The sequence below is a fragment of the Triticum dicoccoides genome, chromosome 5B (assembly GCF_002162155.2).
Source record: "Triticum dicoccoides isolate Atlit2015 ecotype Zavitan chromosome 5B, WEW_v2.0, whole genome shotgun sequence".
NCBI lineage: Eukaryota > Viridiplantae > Streptophyta > Magnoliopsida > Poales > Poaceae > Triticum > Triticum dicoccoides.
In genome coordinates this window covers 417741999-417755584 of record NC_041389.1, presented here as the reverse complement: position 1 = coordinate 417755584, position 13586 = coordinate 417741999, and positions in this window count along the sequence as shown.

Below are 13586 nucleotides of genomic sequence, written 5' to 3'. Positions count from 1 at the left end.
GGGAGTTCCGCCGCCGCAAGCCTCTGTAGTCACCAAAAACCTCTCGGGAGCCCGTTCCGGCACCCCGCCGGAGGGGGAATCCATCACCGGTGGCCATCTTCATCATCCCGGCACTCTCCATGACGAGGAGGGAGTAGTTCACCCTCAGGGCTGAGGGTATGTACTAGTAGCTATGTGTTTGATCTCTCTCTCTCTCTCATGTTCTCTCTATGGCACGATCTTGATGTATCGCGAGCTTTGCTATTATAGTTGGATCTTATGATGTTTCTCCCCCTCTACTCTCTTGTGATGGATTGAGTTTTCCTTTTGAAGTTATCTTGTCGGATCGAGTCTTTAAGGATTTGAGAACACTTCATGTATGTCTTGCCGTGCTTATCTGTGGTGACAATGGGATATCACGTGATCCACTTGATGTATGTTTTGGTGATCTACTTGCGGGTTCCTCCCATGAACCTATGCATAGGGGTTGGCACACGTTTTCGTCTTGACTCTCCGGTAGAAACTTTGGGGCACTCTTTCAAGCACTTTGTGTTGGTTGAATAGATGAATCCGAGATTGTGTGATGCATACCGTACAATCATGCCCACGGATACTTGAGGTGACAATGGAGTATCTAGGTGACATTAGGGTTTTGGTTGATTTGTGTCTTAAGGTGTTATTCTAGTATGAACTCTATGATAGATTGAACGGAAAGAATAGCTTCATGTTATTTTACTACAGACTCTTGAATAGATAGAACAGAAAGGATAACTTTGAGGTGGTTTCGTACCCTACCATAATCTCTTTGTTTGTTCTCCGCTATTAGTGAATTTGGAGTGACTCTTTGTTGCATGTTGAGGGATAGGTATATGATCCAATTATGTTATTATTGTTGAGAGAACTTGCACTAGTGAAAGTATGAACCCTATGCCTTGTTTCCTACCATTGCAATACCGTTTACGCTCACTTTTATCATTATTTACCTTGCTGTTTTTATTATTCCAGATTAAAAAAACCTATATCTACCATCCATATTGCACTTGTATCACCATCTCTTCGCCGAACTAGTGCACCTATACAATTTACCATTGTATTGGGTGTGTTGGGGACACAAGAGACTCTTTGTTATTTGGTTGCAGGTTTGTTTGAGAGGGACCATCTTCATCCTATGCCACCCACGGATTGATAAACCTTAGGTCATCCACTTGAGGGAAATTTGCTACTGTCCTACAAACCTCTGCACTTGGAGGCCCAACAATGTCTACAAGAAGAATGTTGCATAGTAGACATCACGTACTGGTACCCCGACCTCGACTTCGACGTCGCGCTCGAGAGCTTGCCGGAGGACGTGGACCTCATGCCGCTCAAGGAGCGTATCAAGCCCGTCATCAGCCGCGTCGACGGGATCGAGAGGATCGAAGGCCAGCGCTGGGACTAGGCGCCCCATTTCTTGTTGTCGCTACAGGTTCACGATCAAGACAATTCACATCTTTAGTTAGAACCACAACAACAATTGATGTAATATAACCCTGCAGTACTTTTGAAACAATGCATGTTATTTTCCAATTTGATCTTTCTCTGTATGTCCACCCTGCGTTAATTGGGTAGGCTTGCCGGCGCGTAAACCCATGCCGTGGCATCTCGAGGACGAACCCCCAATAGCCTGCCGGGTGTGCGTGCGGCCAGGCGAACCAGCTTGCCGTTCTCAGCGCGGCCGCTCAAGCTATCGAGCGGACTCGAGACAGAGCAAGAGTGTTGCCAATAGCGGAAGGCTACCCTGCTGTTCTCGACGCAGCCGCTCGAACTGTTGAGCGGACTCGAAACAGAACGAAGGTGTTGCCAATAGTGGAAGGGCCCCATTGCATGCAGGTTTCGTATATACAGAGGGAAAGATCTTCAGGGAAAATAACCGTATATAGAAAGAATTGCTCAAAGTTTCTACGTGACTTAGCTTTCCTGTTGTCACGCGAGCGCCCACGGTACTCGCAGGTGATGCCGCCCGTTCGGTCGCCTTCTTGCTTGGAAACCACAGCGATGAAGAGCTACTGGACCAGCTGCTAGACCAGATTCTCACGACTGCGCCCCCTACCTGGCGTGCCAAAGATGTCGGTAGGAATGACACCTATGGGATCACAAGAATCCCTACTGTGGTCGACGGGCGCGGGGTTGTGAGAAGAGCAGGTCTAAGAGCCAACACAAAGGTTGTTTACCCAGGTTTGGGCCATGGAGATCGCGTAATACCCTAGTCCTGCTTTGGTGTGTATATCAGTGTTCTTGAACTAGCTATCGAGCATGACTTGCCCAAAGAGCCGAATCTCCCTCCAGTACGCCTCGGGCCTCCTTTTATAGTCGAAGGAGGTGCCACAATGGCACACATGAGCTTGAAAGGGTACAGTAGCTATGTTTATCGCTTGCCATTACGGGACAAGACGCATTAAATGCGCCTCTGAGGTGTTCCCCTGCTTTATCGCCACCTCGCCCTTCTTCGACACGCGCCCAAGCCACCAAGGTAGTCTGTGCCATGTAGGCTGGCATGCTGCTGAGGTGGCGCGGTGGCAGCGTCTTCACGAATATCTGCATGCCACCACGTAGGTGCTTGCTGAGTTGGCCTCAGGACCGCGCGTTGCCACGCAGGTGCCCGCCTGGCTGGTTGGGCTGGCAGCTGCATGGAAACGGCGGTGGGGTCTTGGCGCGCGCGGGCCTGGTCGCGGCCTCGTTTATGTGCTCAGCAAGAGTCTTGCTGGGGGCCCCGACAAGGGTCTTGCCGCGGCACCATGGTCATTCCCGGCAAGGATGTCGCCGGAGGTCTCGTCTCCTGGTCCTCATCTGATATTGGGTGTTAATGATCTTCACAAAGATCTGCATGCCACCATGGAGGCGCCTCCTGAGCCTTGGTTTCAATGTGGTTGTTGGTGTTGGAAACCTCGGGCTCAAGGGTGGCGCGCTTCATTGGTGTCGGGCAGGTTGCTCCGGCAAGGCTCTTGCCGAGGCTGCAGAGGCTGCCCCGGCAAGGGTCTTGCCGGGGGAGTCCACCTCGCCCTCTTGCTGTTCGTGTCTTTACCTTGGCGTCGCTTGATTGTCTCGTGGCTTCGGCTTCCGTCCCTTGCCTTGCTAAGTGTGGCCACATGCGCATCTCCGACTGCCCGTGCACAGGTAAAGGGGTACAAGTTGAGCCCCTACTTCTGTACACCGACAGTTGTGATGTGATATGGTCAAGACATGATGGGATATACATTATTGTATGAGATGATCATGTTTTGTAAGATATCTGGCAACCGCCAGGAGCCTTATGGTTGTCTATTTATTGTATTAAATGCATACGCCATGTAATTACTTTACATTATCGCTATGAGTTAGCAATAGTTTAGAAGCAATAGTTGGCAAGACGATCATGACGCTACGATGGAGATCAAGGTATCGAGCCGGTGACGATGGAGATCGTGACGATTCTTTGGAGATGGAGATCCAAAGCACAAGATGATGGCCATATCATGTCAAATATTTTGATTGCATGTGATGTTTATCTTTTATGCATCTTATTTTACTTAGTACGGTGGTAGCATTATAAGATGGTCCCTTCACTAAATTTCAAGGTATAAGTGTTCTCCCTGAGTATGCATTGTTGCGATAATTCGTCGTGTTAAGACACCACGTGATGATCGGGTGTGATAGACTCTACCTTCACATACAACAGGTGCAAGACAGTTTTGCACATGCGGAATACTCGGGTTAAACTTGACGATCCTAGCATGTACAGACATGGCCTCGGAACATTGGAGACCGAAAGGTCAAACATGAATCATATAGTAGATATGATCTACATAGAGATATTCACCTTTGATGACTACCCCATCTCACGTGATGATCGGACATGGGTTAGTTGATTTGGATCACGTATTACTTAGATGACTTGTGGGATGTCTATTTAAGTGGGAGTTCTTAAGTAATTTGATTAATTGCACTTAATTTATCATGAACTTAGTCCTGATAGTATTTGCAAATTATGTTGTAGATCAATAGCTCATGATGTAGCTCCCCATTTATTTTTGATATGTTCCTAGAGAAAAATAAGTTGAACGATGATAGTAGCAATGATGCGGACTCGGTCCGTGATCTGAGGATTATCCTCATTGCTGCACAAAAGAATTATGTCCTTGATGCACCGCTAGGTGACAGACCTATTGCAGGAGCAGATGTAGATGTTATGAACGTTTGGCAAGCTTGATATGATGACTACCTGATAGTTTAGTGCGCCATGCTTTACGACTTAGAATTGGGGCTTGAAAGACGTTTTGAACGCCATGGAGCATATGAGATGTTCCAAGAGCTGAAATTGGTATTTCAGACTCATGTCCATGTCGAGAGTATGAGACTCTGGCAAGTACTTTGCCTACAAGATGGAGGAGAATAGCTCAGCCAGTGAGCATTTTCTCAGAATGTTTGGGTACTACAATCACTTGAATCAAGTGGGATTTAATATTCCAGATAAGATAGTGATTGACAAGAGTTCTCTAGTCACTATCACTAAGTTACTAAAACTTCATGATGAACTATAATGTGCAAGGGATGGCGAAAATAATTCCCAAGCTCTTCACGATGCTGAAATCGACGAAGGTAGAAATCAATAAAGAGCATCAAGTGTTGGTGGTTAACAAAACCAGTAGTTTCAAGAAAAAGGGAAAGGAACAGAAAGGGAACTTCAAAAAGAACAGAAAACAAGTTGCCGCTCCCATGAAGAAGCCCAAAGCTAGACCCAAGCCTGAAACTGAGTGCTTCTACTACAAAGGAAATGGTCACTGGAAGCGGGACTGCCCCAAATACTTGGTGGATAAGAAGGATGGCAAAGTGAACAAAGGTATACTTGTTATACAGGTTATAGATGTGTACTTTACTAGTGTTCATAGTAGCCCATGGATATTTGATACATGTTTAGTTGCTAAGATTAGTAATTCGAAACAAGAGTTGCAAAATGAAGAGAGACTAGTTAAGGGAGAGGTGACGATGTGTGTTGGAAGTGATTCCAAGGTTGATAAGATCACCATAACACACTCCCTCTACCTTCGGGTTTAGTGTTGGACCTAAATAAATGTTATTTGGTGTTTGCATTGAGCATGACTATGATTGGATCATGTTTATTGTGATACAGTTATACATTTAAGTCAGAGAATAATTGTTGTTTTATTTACATGAATAAAACCTTCTATGGCCATACACCCAATGTAAATGGTTTATCGAATCTCGATCATAGTGATACCCATATTCATAATATTGATGCCAAAAGATGCAAAGTTGATAATGATAGTGCAACATATTTGTAGCACTACCGTTTAGGTCATATTGGTGTGAAGCGCATGAAGAAACTCCATGCGGAATGATTTTTGGAATCACTTGATTATGAATCATTTGATACTTGTGAACCATGCTTCATGGGTAAGATGATTGAAACTCCGTTCTCTGGAACAATGGAGCAAGATAATGACTTATTGGAAATATTACATATCGATGTATGTGATCCGATGAGTGTTGAAGCACGCGGCGGGTATCATTATTTTCTCACCTTCATAGATGACTTGAGTAGGTATGGGTATATCTACTTAATGAAACACAAGTCTGAAATATTTGAAAAGTTCAATGAATTTTAGAGTGAAGTGGAGAATCATCATAACAAGAGATAAAATTTCTATGATCTGATCACAGAGGCAAATATTTGAGTTACGAGTTTGGCCTTCATTTAAAACAATGTGGAATAGTTTCACAACTCATGCCACCTGGAACACCACAGCGTAATGGTGTGTCCGAACGTCGTAACCGTACTTTATTGGATATAGTGCATTCTATGATTTCTCTTACCGATTTAGAGACAGCCGCATTCACGTTAAATAGGGCACCGTCTAAATCCGTTCAGACGACACCGTACGAACTATGGTTTGGCAAGAAACCTAAGTTGTCGTTTCTTAAAGTTTTGGATTGCGACACTTATGTCAAAAGGCTTCAGCCTGATAAGCTCGAACCCAAGCCGGAGAAGTGCGTCTTCATAAGATACCCTAAAGAAACTATTGGGTACACCTTCTACCATAGATCCAAAGGCAAGATCTTTGTTGCTAAGAATGGGTCCTTTCTAGAGAAGGAGTTTCTCTTGAAAGAAGTGAGTGGGAGGAAAGTAGAACTTGATGAGGTAATTGTACCTTCTATCAAATTGGAGGGTAGCACATTAGAGAAATCTGTTCCCGTGATGCCTACACCAACTAAATAGGAAGCTAATGATGATGATCATGAAACTTTAGATCAAGTTAATACTAGACTTCGTAGGTCGAACAAAGTACGTTCCGAACCTGAGTGGTACGGTAATCCTGTCCTGGAAGTCATGTTATTAGACCATGGCGAACCTACGAACTATGAAGTAGCTATGATGAGCCCAGATTCCGACGGATGGCTTGAGGCCATGAAATTTGAGATAGAATCCATGTATGAGAACAAAGTGTGGACTTTGGTATGGACCTTCAAGAGGAAGACTAACGCTGATGGTAATGTTACTGTCCACAAAGCTCGACTTGTCGCAAAAGGTTTTCGACAAGTTCAAGGAGTTGACTATGATGAGACTTTCTCACTCGTAGCGATGCTTAAGTCCGTCCAAATCATGTTAGCAATTGCCACATTTTATGATTATGATATCTGGCAAATGGATGTCAAAACTGCATTCCTTAATGGATATCTCAAAGAAGGGTTGTATATGATGCAACCAAAAGGTTTTGTCAATCCTAAAGGTGCTAACAAAGTGTGCAAGCTCCAGCGATCCATCTATGGACTGGTGCAGGGATCTCAGAGTTGGAATATACGCTTTGATGAGGTGATCAAAGCATATGGTTTTATACAGACTTACGGTGAAGCCTGTATTTACAAGAAAGTGAGCGGGAGCTCTGTAGCATTTCTGATATTATATGTAGATGACATATTGCTGATTGGAAACGATATAGAATTTCTAGATAGCATAAAAGGATACTTGAATAAGAATTTTTCAATGAAAGACCTCGATGAAGTTGCTTACATATTGGGCATCAAGACCTATAGAGATAGATCAAGTTGCTTGATAAGATTTTCAATGACTACATACCTTGACAAGATTTCGAAGGAGTTCAAAAATGGGTCAGTCAAAGAAAGGGTTCCCATCTGTGTTTCAAGGTGTGAAGTTGAGTAAGACTCAAAGCCCGACCACGACAGAAGATAGAGAGAGAATGAAAGTCATTCCCTATACCTCAGCCATAGGTTCTATAAAGTATGCCATGCTGGTACCAGACCCATTATGTGCCTTGCCAATGAGTTTGGCAAGGGGGGAAATAGTGATCTAGGAGTAAATCACTAGACAGCGGTCAAAATTATCCTTAGAGGACCAAGGAAATATTTCTCGGATATGGAGGTGATAAAGAGTTACGTCGATGCAAGCTTTTACACCGATCCAGATGACTCTGAGTCTCAATCTAGATAAGTATTGAGACTAGGAGCAATTAGCTAGAGTAGCTCCATGCAGAGCATTATAGACATGAAAATTTGGAAAATACATACGGATATGAATGTGGCAGACCCGTTGACTAAACCTCTCTCACAAGCAAAACATGATCACACCTTAGTACTCTTTGGGTGTTAATCACATAGCAATCTGAACTAGATAATTGACTCTAGAAAACTCTTTGGGTCTTGGTCACATGGCGATGTGAACTATGGGTGTTAATCACATGATGATGTGAACTAGATTATTGACCCTAGTGCAAGTGGGTGCCTGAAGGAAGTATGCTCTAGAGGCAATAATAAAGTTTTTATTTTATATTTCCTTATTCATTATGAAGGTTTCTTATTCATGCTAGAATTCTATTGATCGTAAACCTTAATACATGTGTGAATACATAAAAAAAACATAGTGTCCCTAGTAAGCCTCTACTAGACTAGCTCGTTGATCAAAGATGGTTAAGGTTTCCTAACCATGGACATGATTTGTCATTTGATTATGGGATCACATCATAAGGAGAATGATGTGATGGACAATACCCATATGTTAGCTTAGCATAATGACCGGTCTGTTTTATTGCTATTGCTTTCTTCATGTCAAATACATATTCCTTCGACTATGAGATTATGCAACTCCTAGATACCGGAGGAATGCCTTGTGTGCTATCAAGCATCACAACGTAACTAGGTGATTGTAAAGATTCTCTATAGGTATCTTAGAAGGTGTCTGCTGAGTTGGCATAGATCAAGATTAAGATTTGTCACTCGGAGTATCAGAGAGGTATCTCTGGGCCCTCTCGGTAATACACATCATAATCTTGCAAGAAAACGACTAAGGAGTTAGTCACGAGATGATGTATTACAGAACGAGTAAAGAGACTTGCCGGTAACGAGATTGAACTAGGTATGAAGATACCGACGATCGAATCTATGGCAAATAACATACCAATGGACAAAGGGAATTACGTATGTTGTCATATTGGTTCGACCAATAAAGATCTTCGTAGAATATGTAGGAGCCAATATGAGCATCCAAGTTCTACTATTGGTTATTGAACGGAGAGGTGTCTTGGTCATGTCTACATAGTTCTCGAACCCGTTGGGTCCGCACGCTTAACGTTCGGTGACGATATAATATTATATGAGTTATGTGATTTGATGACCGAATGTTGTTCGGAGTCCCGGATGAGAACACAGACATGATGAGTTGTCTTGAAATGGTCGATAGGTAAAGACTGATTATAGACGATGGTATTCGGACACCAGAAGTGTTCCAGAGGGTACCAGGTACATACTGGGTCACCAGAAGGAGTTCTGGGCACCCACGGCAAAAGATATGGGCCTTATGGGCCAAGAGGGGAAACGCAACAGCCACAAGGGGCTGGTGTGCCCCCCATATGGGCCGGCCAAGGTGGACAAGGAAAGGGTAAGGAGGAAAGGAAATAAAGGGACTAGGATTCACCCTTCCTTCCCCTCCCCCCTCTTTCCTTCCCCCTCCGATATATATGGCAGGGGGCGTGCGTCTTGGGAGGAGCCCAAGTAGGATTCGGTCCTACTTGGGGCGCCTCCTGGCCTCTCCCCTCCCCATCGGACCTATATATATGTGGGGGCACCCCTAGCACACACTAGACAATTGCCTAGCTGTGTGCGGCGCCCCCCTCCACCGTTTACTTCCCCGGTCATATTTTTGTAGTGCTTAGGCAAAGCCCTATGGAGATCACTTCACCATCACCGTCACCATGCCATCATGCTAACAGAACTCATCTACTACCTTGACATCTTGCTGGATCAAGAAGGCGAGGGACTTCACCGAGCTGAACATGTGCAGAACTCGGAGATGTCCTATGTTCGGTACTCGGTCGGTGAATAGCAAAGAAAGTTCGACTACATCAACCGCGATATGAAACGCTTCCGCTTGCGGTCTACGAGGGTACATAGACACACTCTCCCCCTCGTTGCTATGCATCTCCATGGATAGATCATCGCATGTGCGTAGAATTTTTTTTGTTTTTGCATGCAACGATTCCCAACACCCCGGTGTATTGTCCCATCAGTAGCCCCCAAGCATGTGTGGATATTGCAGTCTTGCATCTTCAGGAATGAAATCTAGGTGGGCTCCCTTTGTATCGGTGATAGGTGCAGTCTAGCTTCTGGCTCCGGCTTCGAGAATCTTTGGGTTTGCCAAGTGCGCAACCTATGCAACTTTAGAGCTCATGGTTTCAAGAAATGGAGGTTTGAGGCTTCGTATCCTGCGCCTTCACAGGTTTGCAACCGGTGTTTTCACAGTCTTGCGAATGATATCTTTGTGGCTTATTGACCTGTAACTTTGCGACTTTATGACCTTTGTCTTTGCAGCACCGCGACCTACATCTTCATGGCTTTGGGGGAATTCCAGCCTCAATGATGCCCATTCTACCCATCATTGGTGATCTCTACTACACAACTTATTCTTGTTGACTCGTGCTTGGCCTCCAAGCACAGATTTTGTAGGACAACAACAAATTTCCCTCAAGTGGATGACCTAAGGTTTGTCACTCCATGGGAGGCGATGGATGAAGATGGTCTCTCTCAAACATCCCCTGTAATCAAATACAAAGAATCTCTTGTGTCCCCAACACAACCAATACAATGGTAAATTGTATAGGTGCACTAGTTAGGAGAAGATATGGTGATACAAGTGTACTATGATAGTAGATATAGGTTTTTGTGATGTGAAAATATAAAAACAACAAGGTAGAAAGTGATAAAACGGAGCACAAACGGTATAGCAATGCTTGAAAACAAGGCCTAGGGTTCATACTTTCACTAGTGCAATATCTCAAAAATTCTAACATAATTGAATCATATAACAATCCCTCAACATGCGACAAAGAATCACTCCAAAGTTCTTATCAAGTGGAGAACATAAGAAGAAATTGTTATAGGTAGCAAACCACCTCAAAGTTATCCTTTTCGATCAATTGATTGAGCTATTCCTAAAAGTGTCATAAACAACCCTAGACTTCATACTAAAATAACACCATATGATACGCATCAATAAACTATAATCTCACCTAGATACTCCAATGTCACCACAAGTATCCATGAGTCAATTATACGATATGCTTCAAATAATTTCAGATTCATAATATTCAATCCAACACAAAAGAACTTCAAAGAGTATCCAGAAGTTCCTACCGGAGAAATTAGGGAAAAAACATGTATCAACCTCTATGCATAGATTACCCCAATGTCAGCACGGGAATCTGCAAGTTGATTGCCAAAACATATATCAAGTGAATCAATAGAACAACTCATTGCCACCTAGGGGATCCACATGCAAGACATACATCAAGTGTTATCAAATCCAAAATATGCAATTTGATAATAGTGAAACCTAACAAAGCAAGCCTCAATTCATCACAACAAAATAGAGAGGGAAGAACACCATATGATCCAACTATATTAACAAAGCTCGCGGTATATCAAGATCATGCCAAATAAGGAACAAGAGAGAGAGAGAGACCAAACACATAGCTACTAGTACATATCCTCAGCCATGAGGGTGAACTACTCCCTCCTTGTCATGGTGAGCGCCAGGATGATTAAGATGGCCTCCGGTGATGATTTCCTCCGAAAGTTAAAGAAGTAAGGACCGGGCAAAGTAATATGGAAAAGACGACGCCTGTTAAAGATTAGCCTATATACAAATGGAGGGTTGTTCCTCTCAAGGAACTGGTGGCGTTCCATAGCATCATAATAAAGAAAACAAGGTGTCAAGATGGTATCATTTTCTTTAATGGCTGCTGTCGGTGTCAAAACCGGCAGATCTTGGGTAGGGGGTCCCGAACTGTGCGTCTAAGGATCAAAGATAACAGGAGGCAGGGGACACGATGTTTACCCAGGTTCGGGCCCTCTTAATAGAGGTAGTACCCTACTTCCTGCTTGATTGACTTTGATGAGTATAGGGGTTACAAGAGTTGATCTACTTCGAGATCGTAATGGCTAAACCCTAGATGTCTAGCCTGTATGATTGTGATTGCCCCTAAGGACTAAACCCTCCGGTTTAGATAGGAACCAGAGGGGACTAGGGTTGTACAAAGTGGATGTACAGAGGAAGGAAACTACACATCCGGACGCCAAGCTTGCCGTCCACGCAAAGGAGTCCCATCCGGACACGGGAGAAAACCTTCTATCTCGTATCTTCACGGCCCATCAGTCCGGTGTAACATCCCAAATTTTCAAGTTGGAATGTTATGCATTAGATCATCATTGCATATCTTATTTTATTGCATTTTGGGTTGATCCTAGAAATTCTACGCAACTCAAGGACCCACGGAGAGAGATGGGGATTTCGTTAGTTTCATATTCGAGTTTTTCTCGAATTTTGAAAAGAGGATCATTTGGTTTTAATTATTTTTCTCTTCGAATATTTCTTATATGAAAATAAAAGAGAGGGGATAAAATGACTTTCCCAAAATAAAGAAATATTGGAGGTTAAATATTAAAATCAAATAAGGATTTTATTCAGAGTTTTATTGCTATTTTATTTGAATTAGGAAAAAAATGTGTTTTTCCAAAATTGCATTAGACGCCCAAATAAATGTTCACTTTGTCCGCTATATTTTTAGAGGATGGGGAAAATTTATTTCAAGATTTTTGGAGTCCGTTTAGTGTTTCTTTTCTTTGTTTTTTGCGCGGAATTATTTTTAAAAAGTCAACCGACCTAGCCCGGCCGTGCCCGACTAGGACTCCAGCCCGGCCAGCCTTTAAGAGGCGAGGCCCGAGCTGCCCCAAACCCTAGCCCCGCCCCAGCTCTGCACCCCGCCGTCGCCGCCAGCGCCAGCCGCCGCCGCCGGACGCCGCCTCGCCGCCGCGCCTTGCCGCCGCCGGATGCCGCCGTCGCCGCCCAGTCCGCTGCCTCGCCACCAAACCCGGCGGCCCGCCGGAGTTTCTCGCTGCCACCGCCCGTCCTGAGGTAGCTGCCGGTTTTCGTAGAAAAACCGTTCGTTTTTTTAGAAACCCTCGGTTATTTTTTATTACATCGGTTTTATATTTTTTCCCAGTTTTGTTATTTAGCGAACGCCCGTTCGTACGTTTGTTTTAACGAACGGTTTTCACCCATTAGACACAGACAGAGAACGTTCATTCGTTAGCCTGTTCGTCAGTTTTTCTTTTTCCAAGGTTTTTCCGCGATTATTTTCGATCGTGATTTCTTCCCTGATTTTTCGTTTAGTTTATCTTTTCGCTCGTTTATCGGAATCAGGCGATTCAAGCGCCTAGATCTTCATCTCGAAGCCCTCTTTCTATTTTATCAACTTAAACAAGGTTTTGTTACTATAAAAATTTGACTAAAGTCCAGATTAGTAAACGGATCTTGTTTCTTTCGTAGTTTGAGTTTCGTTGCTTCGTTTGATTTGATTCTTTTTGCAAACCGGAGTTCTTAAGTTGAACTTTCTGGTTAGATCTCTTATTTGAGTTTCACCCGTGCTTCTATTTGAGTGCTTATTGTATGCTTGTTTGTTTGCGATAGAGTACCCGAAGTGCGAAGCGTGCTACTACAAGTCTCTAGGTTTCACGGATCATCAGCAAGGCAAGTAACACTTTGATCATCCCTCTTTACTACCTAGTTTTATTGCATCATATCAATCCTCAAACAATTGCATGGTTACGATCTGATTAACATGTGGGTTCTGGGAAGTAGATGATGAGGTATAACCTATTACCTGTTTGTTATCAAACCTTTGGGAGTTACTTTTACGTTATGCTTATACTTCTATGCTATGCTCGTAGACGTGGTTTGGTTTGAGTGATTCATGACAGATGTGATTGTTATTATTTAATGGTTAACTTAAGGTGGCTACTTAAATACACATCTGGTGGATTGCTTGAGGCACCCTGGAGTACCCAGTGGTTGTCAGGGCACCTAGAGAATCTAGTGCTTTCCTAGGATATCCTGGAGTACTCGTGTGATCATCCTACGGTCCGCCACCCAGGCTCAAAGGGATCATAATATTATTCATGCTAGAAACTTCCGTGTGCAGCCACAAGCCATTATGGGCTCTGGCATAATTGAGTAAGTTGTGTGAAGCTCTTAAAGAGGTAGACTAGCAGATGTAGTGGGTTGT